Genomic DNA, 10,542 nt, shown 5'->3' with positions numbered 1-10,542 from the left:
TCTGCTTACTAGCCCCCCTGCAGTCCTTTTCTCTGTCGGTGCTGTGTCCTACAGCCACCACCTGGCCCACCAGGAGGGACCACAACTGCCCTCAGAAAGCCTGCAGGACCTCACTGAAGGCACGGGTTATACTTCAGTAAGCATCTAATTGAAAATGGCTAAGCCACAGTAAATGTAATTTATAATCAACAGCCAGATTTATCATCCAACAGATTTATCATCCAACATTTAAATAATGGTACTGTGGGAAAATGTTAAGCCTTTCCACCCAAACTTGGGTGGAAAGGATGGTGGCTGATGGTACTCAGAGGCAATTTATGCTGCCACCAGCAAAGCCTGAGCAGCTGTGGCATGTCATCCAAATGTATCTGAGACTCCATGTTTGCCACCAAAATGAGATTATGGTGACAATATACAGTGTGGGCACTAAAAATAGTTTGCTGACTTTTTGTCTGATTCTCCATGACTATTTATTACTGTGAAGAAACGCTTTAGCAGGGGTTCCAACTGAAGTCTTTTGTTCCTTTGTAACTAAGGGATGCAAACATGGCCCTAATTAAAAGGATTTACTGAGTGTTCTTTCTAGGGATAGTCTGTGAACAGGATTGTTTCAGTGGAAACAGGGCAGGGAAGTCCAGTGTGGAGCAGGTGTGAACTAAAACAATGAAACCCACTGATTTCTGTCAGAGAAAGGGGAAAAGAGCAGGGCAGACTTTGTGTGGAGTCACTGTTCTACCACAAAAATACCCGTGAGCATGTACTAGGGGCTCCAGGGAGCCTGCCTGGCAATGGACAACTTGGCTAAAAATGCAAGACATGGAAGAGATGAGAAACATGCTCATTTGTAGCAATAAACACATAATCGTGTCCTTTCTATTCTAGACCTAAACATACCCCATACCAGCAGATCTAAAAATAAAACAAAACTAAAGCAGTAAGTCAATGATAACAATGCTGTTACTTGAAATGGGTCAGCAGCTGGAATTTCTTGCCTTCCTCCTACATGTCCTTAAGTATAAGCACCTGAATGGACACTGGGGACCCAAAGAGACCACACATTCTTTGCAGATTTCTCCCAGGGGCAGGACATTCTCGTCAAGATTTGCCTCCAGGCTTGAGGCCGTCCTGACTTTGGGTCCAGCATGTGCCTGCCAAATCTCTGCTACATGCCTCATTCCTCCTCTGTGAATCACTGCAGCGTGACCTCATGAAGCCAGTATTTACACCACGTGTTATGTCTATGAGAAGCAGCTGTGGAGAGGTGTTCGGCTGTCGGAATGGCTCACATTGCTGATGAAGTTTTGGGATGCAGCAGCTTCGACCATCTTTCCATTGGATATTACTGATCCTGTCACCCTGACTGCAGTCCACTAATACAAAGCAAATCAGGGGGTTTGGGGTTTCTTAGCTGGCTCCCCCAAAGGCAGCACTGCGGACATAGCACAGCTAAAACCCTGGACCCCACCACTGGCCCTTTGGGCTACTCTGTCCCCTGGGTGATGGCAGCACCACCACCATGGGATGTGCTTCCTCCAGTCAAATCACAGGGACCCAGAAAATACCAGGCGGCCTTGAGAATTTGTTATATACTTGAGAATGGGTGATATTTGGTTCCTTACCCCAGCAGTAGTGTATACAACCCTGTACATGCCAAGAAAGGAGGCTGACATTGTGTCAGTAAGGTACTGGCTTGGCACAACCGTTGCATAAAATGCAAACGGATTTGTTTTATGCATTTCGGGGAAAAAAGGGGCCACTTGGACATACTGGGGTTGGTCTTCTGGTTGGTTTTGCACCGTTGCAGGACTGGGAGTTGGCCCAGGGCACAGTCCCCAGTGCGCTGGAGGGCAGGGCTGCTGCGCAGGTTTGGGCTGCTAGGCAAACGTGGTATTAAATGATACGGGTAGGTCTTTCTTACGTATTTCATTTCCTTATTTATCTTGAGGATTGTTGGGTGTTACGAAACCCAGCAGCAGTTAGAAGGAAGCTAAGATCTTGTTTTGTTTGTTTTCCTCTTCAAATTTGACAGTGTATGGTTAATATGTTATCACAGAGAGAAGAAATAGATACAAAAGTGATTCCTAAGTGAGTATACAGCCATATTAATGTTTTGTAGTGAATCGGGTAGGAGATGGACATTTTTAGCACAGATAAGTTGAGTGTTCTAATTTGTGCTGAAATTCCCCTCCAACTAAGGGTTATCCTTTTATTTCACCTTAAGTGTTTGCTTCTGTCTGCCTCCATGAAAATATTGCATATTCCCCTTCTTGTTCAGGTTCTGCTACCTTAAATTAAACTTACTTAACTTAAAATAAACTTAAAATAAATACTAAAATTCTGTGAATGTTATTGCATGAAGCATAAACTACTGTATTTAGGCACATACTTCTTAACTACTTGAAGGCATTCCCTGTTGTCATAATCTGGGGTTTTGCGTTAAAATGTGTCAGTAGTTTCAGTACCTCCCATACGAACAAGAATTTGAGCTATCCAAGAAGAGAGAGGGTTATCCAGTCCCCTCTTGCTCCACAAGTATGAAGAGATGTTTGTCTGGCATGTAATTAGGTCCTAAATGTTGGACCAGCAGAGAAAAAGTACATGCACTGGGGCATGGTGAACCTGGCAACGAAAAAACAAACACATTGGTTAAGACCAAGACTAAAGGAGTGATTATAACTTTTGCCAACAGACCGTGGGTTTTTCCTGATGGTCATAGGTCTGCAGAAGAACAGGGGCCTGTGAGGGCCCCTGGAGCTGGGACCTCTGGAGGTCCCTCCTTCAACCCTTGTTAGATCAGGTTGCTCAAGGCCTAGGTTTGCATCTCCTAGAACAGACATCCCACCACCTTGCTGGACTCCAGTGTCAGATCGCCCTCATGGTGAACATATTATTTCCTAATATCTAAACTGGCATTTCTCATCTTCCACCTCGTGCTCATTGCCCCCCTTGACTGTTGGTCAGTCACCAAAATCCTCCTGAGATGTTTCGCACTCCTGTTCTACAGGAGGAGTCATCAGCAGGGCTAGTTGTAGTCCTCTGGGCTAGGACTTTGATTTAAGTTTCTGTGCTGACCTGATTAAGCCAATGGGTTGAAAAGGGGCCCTAGATGGTTCATCACTAGAAAGGACAAGTGTAGGTCGTGATGATGGGCTACCAGGGCTGACAAAATCACTCATCATGTAGGGATCCCATGAAGCCACTGTAATCCCACAGATGTGGTTGCGTTGGCCCATGGGGTATCATGCCCAGCCTTGGGCTGGGTCAGGTCACCTGAGGTTCCAGAACAAGCTGTGTTTGGTAGCACAGCTGTGTCCTTTCCCATCCTGGCCAAGCATAGAGGTTTGTGCTCCTTGCTGTACCCCCTGTGCCCCTGCAGCGGATCTGCTGGTGTGGAGGGAGAAGCTACAACAGTCAAGTGTGGACACAGGGTAAGGAGGTGGCTGTCTCCTCCACTCCTTCCCATCCTGATACTTGAAGGGATCATGACATCTCTGTTTTGCTTTCCTGTTGCATCTCTCTCACAGGCATGGAAATACCAACAGGCTGGTCTTGGTGCCTCTTTGACAAAGTCTCCTTGTCCTCCTGGCTTGACCTACAATCTTAGAGCAGGATGTTTTGATGTCAGCATGCCCAGTCAACCACAACAAGGCAGCTAGAGATCATCAGAGAGACTCACCATCCAGTGGCTCAGTTCCATCCCTTGCAGACACAAAGTGTTACCATCAGTTCCAGACCCACACTGGCTCCCGCAGCACCAATGTGATGTCTGCATGTCAAGGTCCACCACGTCCCTGGTTGCAGAGAAACTGTCTGATCATAGGTGCAGACACCAGGAGGTGGGTGAGTCAGGCACAGCACTGTGAGGCTTTCCCCAACTGGGATCTCTGGGTGGGCACACGGATGTCCAACCACAGCCACTTTGTCTGAGTTAGGTCCTGGGTCCAGCCTTGAGCACGTGGGGGAAAAAGGAGAAGGCTCTCACCCAGCCATGGCCGTAATGAGCTGTTTTCCTCTCATCTCTCCAGCACTTGGCTTCCAGCCCTGAAAGGAAAAGCATCGTGCCAAGAATTCCGATGGCTCTGTCCAACGGAGCGAGCCGACACCTGATTTGCCCTTATTAATTACAGTGGTGGGAATAAGCCCAGGGGCAAATGTGAAAGGGTGATGACCGTGTGGTGATAAGGACACGACTCGCCCGTCATTTGCCATAGGGGTTTATCCCAAGGGCTTCATTTCCTATGAAAAATGAGCAGAAAGACTTTCAGTGCGTGAAGAACCAGCTCATGCGACAGGATGTATAGAAACCCTGCCTTCCCCTCTACCACACCAATATCCCCAGGCCAGGAAGGGCTTTATTATTCCAGATGAAGCCCCCTCACAGGCTCGCATCGGGAGTGACGTGTGTGCCATTTGCATGCTGATGTGCCACGAGGCGTCAAGTGATGCAAAATTACTGCAAGAAGCGAGTTAAAAATAGAGACTCAATTATTCCAGAGCTTTTGCCCAGCCTGCTTACGAACAAAATAACCCCCATTACCTGGTGACCCCTGAGCAGCTCCAGCCATTTCCACCACCACCAAAACCACCCCCAAACCAGGAGACCCTGCCCTTGCTGCCTCTGTTGTGTTCGTGGGTTGCTACGATACAAAAACACTTATAAAGAGTGGTGCAGCTCCGAGCGGGAGCGCCCAGAACCTTCAGGCCCTCCCCGCTGAGGTTATTAATGGGAGGGTTTTTAGGTATGACTGGGCTTATTTCTGATCCAGCAGCTTTCAGCTCTTGCCCCAAAGGGTGCTTCTTTGCTTTAAGCATGTAAAAGAAAAAGAGAGAGAAAGCCATAGATTTTTTTTTTTTTAATTTTACTTTAATTTAATTTAATTTTAAAAAACAGGAAAGGAAAAGGCCACACAGCAACTGGCTGAAGCACCTCAGTAGTTTGGCTGGGATGCTCAGCCCTGCTTACAGGGTCTTCTTACCTGTGCCCTGCTCGCACGGCCCTTGCTCAGCTGCATCTGGTTCAGTGCTGGAGCAGCCTTATGCTGGTAGCTATAGACTGGATTTTTATACCTTTTTAAATGCTGGGGAAAGATTTTGGAAGAATGTAGTCTGGGGTTTCTGCAGCCTATGTTGAACTCCTGGGGTATCATGGACCGATGCCTGAGAAGGATATTTTTTAATGATGCTATTTGAAATATTTGATCTGTTTGGGGCTATTAAATTTGTTAATGCAGTGCTTTACATCCTCCCAAGCTTGTGCCTGAGCACATATTGTTTTAGCCTGGCTGCTCCCCAGCCAACAGAGGCAGTTTGAGGGGAAAACTGGAGTGGGACTGACGGTGCTCACTGATGAGCCTCTTCTCATTGCGAAATATTGCACATGGGTGTTGGTCACAGGAAATGAGTCTCCAGAACAACCCGGGAATCCATCAGGCGGGTGTTTGCATGCGCTGGACAAACAGGAGTGCCCTGCGTGCCCCAAGCCAAAAATCTAATAGAGTTTGATTTTTACTGTTTCCCATCCACTCACTGACTCTTTCTGCCAAAATCCTGGCTGAAAAAAGAGACTTAAAAAAATTTTTATAATAATATATTACTATACACAATTATATATCCTATATAATTAATATACTTTGTATTAATACATTTTATGTGCATATTCTTATTATAGATAAATATATATGTAAATAATGTATAAATTGCATAGAACATATATCTAGCAAGATACATAAAATAATTAAAAAATATTTATATCGCAATATATATATACACACAGATCCTTGGGGATGTGTGTTGCATGCCTGCTTTTCTGGATGCCCAGATGCATCACCTGGTGTTATACGTATATAATACATATATGCATATTTAAATTCCTGTATTTATATATGTATATTTACGTTATAGATAAATATACATTTATACAATATATTAAAATATATAGGATACATATAATCATATATATTTTTATATTTACGCAGACATACATATCCAGGAATATTAAACAGTGCTTTTACTAAGAGCAAGACCCAGGGGACAAAAAACAGGGTAGATCTTTGCAGAGGAATGGCAGACCTATAATATTAAGAAAAATACTAAATGCTGCAACCTTCATTCCTCTTTTCTCAGTCTTGGCTGCACACCAGACCCTGCCAGGGTGGTCAGGACTTTTCTCCTGGCAGAGCCAAGCCTCAGGCTGTTCCTGCTCTACCCTTGTGCCACAAATTAGGCTCAATCCCCTGCTCTGAAATGGCCTGGGGGGGGGTCCTGGGGAAAAGGGCTTGGGCGTGATGGGGATGGGGTCTCCCCCTGCCCGGCCAGTGGGGCCACGGATGCTGCTTCACCTTGCAAGGAAAAAAATAAACTTACCCGGGACATCACTCTTCAGCTTAAGAGAGAAATGTCTGCAAAGCATCTGTGTTACTATTCATATAATTTGGAGGACAGAAAGAAAAGGGTTTTTTCTATTATTCACTAGTCAGTAAATTAAAATGTTCCCACCTTTGCTTTCCAAGTGCCTCCTGGCCACATTTCCCTGATATTTGTGCTGTGTCTTTTCCCTCATAAACACCAAAATTTCCATTATGTGCAGATCCCGCTGAGCTTGGGTGAGGCAGTTAGCTGTCAATAAAAAAAGTAGCTGAAAAATGGACAGGATGGAGGGAAAATAAATGTCCTCAGCAGGAAACTTAGAGGAGAGAGCTAAGGAAGGAACACATGAGAGGGAGATGAAGGGATGATGCTGTGTACTCAGAAGGGCTTTTTCACCTCCACTTCACACTGTGCCAGAAACAAACCCATACAAAAGGTAATTGTCCAGCCAAAACCCACCAGCACTGAGCCAAAAGCAGGATGGGGAGAAGGGCAGGATAAGGGGAGGGTGAGACCAGCTCTTTTGGCAGCATCTCGCATTGGTGTCAGCTTCTTGGGTGATGAAACCAAAGGAAAACACTATTTTTATTTTTTAAAATTTATTTATGAGGCATTGTATTTATGAAGCATAAAACCCAGTGGCAGTTTGGGCTTGGTGCCTTTTTCCCGTTGTTGCTTACTCTTACGCAGTCCAGTCTGATATTCCTGGAAGATGCTGAATGACCTGGGTGAGATGGTGAGACCAAAAGCTTATTTTTTAATCCGGGCCATTTTCGACCTCTTGTTGTCGGCATTTCTATGGCTACTTACTTAACCCAAAATGTCAGTGCAGACGGATGGGCTGCCAGCACGTTGCTCCCTGTGCATCCCCAACTCATGTTTTCAGGAGCTGGGCTTGCCGCCCAAATAGCAACACCATCAGGAGGCTGTACGCATCAGCTTGCATGCATCCTGCAAGAAAAGTGTCTCATTTTAATCTAGCTCCTGGGCAATTAGTTTATTTTTTTAAATAGGGCCAAGGACATTTGACACCTGCTGAAGGAATTGGGAAGAATTGCTGGGGGCAGACAGACAGACCCTATCAATCAGCCCCATCAGCTTAATTTTCTTAATCTACCTAAAAAGATGCTATCAGAGATCTGAGCACTCAGAGTTTTATCAAAATTTGCCATTTATGCATGGGTTAATTCTGGTTACCTCCATCCTAAGTGATGCAGTGACCTGACTGACACCATCAGCGCTTAGCCTTGATTTTTTACTTCCAAAAAACTCAGTGAAGGAGGGAGGATTTTTTTCCTCATTCCACCGCAGTGAGATGGGTCATTGAAATTAGTTTTATTGCAGGCAGATAAAAAGTTATCCCTGTTTATCACCCGTAAGTTATGCCTGTAATAATCCTGTAAAAGGATGGCTATAAAAGGGTTGTTCTGGTACTGTCTGGAGATCATCTAGGTTATGTTTCTGGCTTGCAGGTGTTGGGTGTGGGATTGTAGCAGAGATTAGTTGTTGGAATGGAGCACTAGGTTTAAATCAATGCGTTTTAGTTAGCAGTGCAAGGACAGAAGTGGGGCTGCTCTTGTATTTAAGGTAACGGCAAGCTCACATCAATGTCTGGACAGAAGGATGAGGATTTTGCTGAAGTGCCAGAGTGAATCCAGGACTTTCCTGCTGGTGGATCCGGGGCAAAAGAGGAGCATTTTCCCTGAAGAGGAAAAGGCAGCGAGCCACTGCACTCATCTGGCAGTACAAAGTGCAAAGGGGTGCCCCCACGTCAAGTGGATCTGGATATAAAATTCATGGAGCGCTTCAGGTCTTTGTATTTTTAGTCTTCTTTGAAGTCGAGAGGTAGAAATGCATAGACCCAAATGCGAGATGAACTGAATGGCTCATCCTGGGGGTTGCATGTTTTTTCCCTGCAGACCCTATGGGAAGCTTTGGCCAGCAGGATGAAGCTCACTCTGCATGTCCCAGGTAAGGCTGGCTGTGTCTCCCACCCATCCACCTCTCAAAAGTAGGGTTCAGCAGTGCCCCACCAATTCCCACGCCCCTCTCCTCGTGTAAATGGGGCACGGGTCCCACTTGCAGTTCAACTCACTTTAGATATAGGGGGCTGTCCAAGCACATTTTGTTTTCCTTATTACTGGTGTAAAGGTCTGCACTGAATGACTCAAACATGTATTGCTGAATTACATATTATACAAGCACATATATACATATAAGCCCAGATAGAGGTGGTGCGAGGGAAGGAGCACCCCTGCCTCCCCGAAACATGGCAAAGCCAGGTGTACCGAGCCACCCCACCAGCTGAAGTGGGCTTTGGCCAACATGTTGGTCTGCAGAGGGACATTGGAGGCATCTCCCTTCTGCAGGTACTGCCATGGGGTGACAGTCCAGCATGGAGCAGCCAGTCCCTATGCATCCTAAACCCCCTTGGGCAGAGCTGCCAGTCCCAGTGTTTGATGGAGCCCAGTTTCTCATCTTCAAGTCTAAAAAGAGTCAGTATCTGCTCCCAGCACTTCTGGGCTGCTGCATCCCACCAGCACTGGACTCTGTGCCATCAGCTCCCACCCACTGATAAAAAACATGGTGCTGTGGTTTACCTGTGGGGTGCTAGAAAGTGCTTATCATGGGCAGGAGCACAGGCTTTCCTGCCATAACTGGGTATCAACGCCTTAAAGGAGGAAGCCCAGCCACCACTGGGAAGTCTGTTCAAGTGAAAATGGGAAAAATATTAAACAAAGTGGGAAGTTGCAGCTGAGGTCAGAAGCAATGCTCTGCCTTGGGCACCTCCTCGCTGGCTGCAGATGCTCCATCAGTGTTTGATCTCCACAGCATTAAATGTTTCAGGGTATCCAGAACCGAAAGGCCTTTCAGCCATGGGCAGAGGTGCCCAAATTCACAATAAACTTGATAAATCAGAAACGTTACAGCTCCCTTGTACCAAATTGTCTCTAATTTTGGCTTCAAGCCCCTTTTTTGAGCCAGCAATGTGCCCTTGTGGCCAAGAAGGCAAATGGTACTTGGCGTGCATTAGGAAGTGTGACCAGCAGGTCCAGGGAGGTTCTCCTCCCGCTCTGCTCTGCCCTGGTGAGGCTCCACCTGCAGTACTGTGTCCAGTTCTGGGCTGCCCAGTTCAAGGACAAGGAATTACTGGAGAGACTCCAGCAGAGAGCTACAAAGATTATTAGGGCCCTGGAGCATCTTTCTTATGAGGAGACTGAGAGAGCTGGGTCTGTGCAGAGGGGATCTTATCAATATTTATGAATATCTCAAGGGTGGGTGTCAGGAAGATGGGACCAGACTCCTTTCAGTGGTGCCCAATGACAGAACGAGGGGCAACAAGCACAGACAGAGGAGGTTCCACCTGAATATGAGGAGAAACTTCTTTACCTTGAGGTGCCAGAGCCCTGGAACAGGCTGCCCAGAGAGGCTGTGGAGTCTCCTTCTCTGGAGACATTCAAACCCACCTGGACACATTCCTGTGTGATCTGCTCTGGTGAACCTGCTTTAGCAGGTGGGTTGGACTGGATGATCTCCAGAGGTCCCTTCCAACCCGACCGTTCCGTGATTCTTGAAAGCTCCCACCCTCAAACCATGGATAACAGCAACCGTGATTTACTTCCACGTCTCCTGTGGGGCTGAAGGGCACTAGGAGAGCAGTGGGGTGAAGCATGAATGGCTTTTGTAGAGGTCCCATGCTGTCCCACCGCTGCCAGCTCCCGGGGGAGCACCCACGCTCCAGCACCACATGCAGCCTTACACCATCATAGAATCATAGAACATCCTGAGTTGGAAGGACCCACAAGGATCATCAAGTCCAACTCCTGTCCCTGCACAGGACAACCCCACAGTTCAAACCATGTGTCTGAGGGTGTTTTCAAGTCTCTTCTTGAACACTGTCAGGGCTGGGGGCACAACTACCTCCCTGGGGAGCCTGTTCCAGTGCTCCACCACCCTCTGGGTGAAGAACCTTTTCCTAATGTCCAAGCTAAACCTCTCCTGGCACATCTTCCTGACATTCCCTCAGGCTCTGTCATTGGTTGCCAAAAAGAAGAGGTCGGTGCCTGTCCATTCTCCTCTCCTTGTGAGGAAGCTGTAGCTGCAATGAATTCTCCCCTCAGTCTCCTGCAGGCCAAATAGATCAATGGACTTCAGCCGCTCCACATAGGGCTTCCC

Source organism: Streptopelia decaocto, assembly GCF_964273445.1.
Source record: "Streptopelia decaocto genome assembly, chromosome: 3".
Lineage (NCBI taxonomy): Eukaryota > Metazoa > Chordata > Aves > Columbiformes > Columbidae > Streptopelia > Streptopelia decaocto.
The sequence above is the reverse complement of the archived record's forward strand: the minus strand, read 5'-3'. Positions refer to the sequence as shown.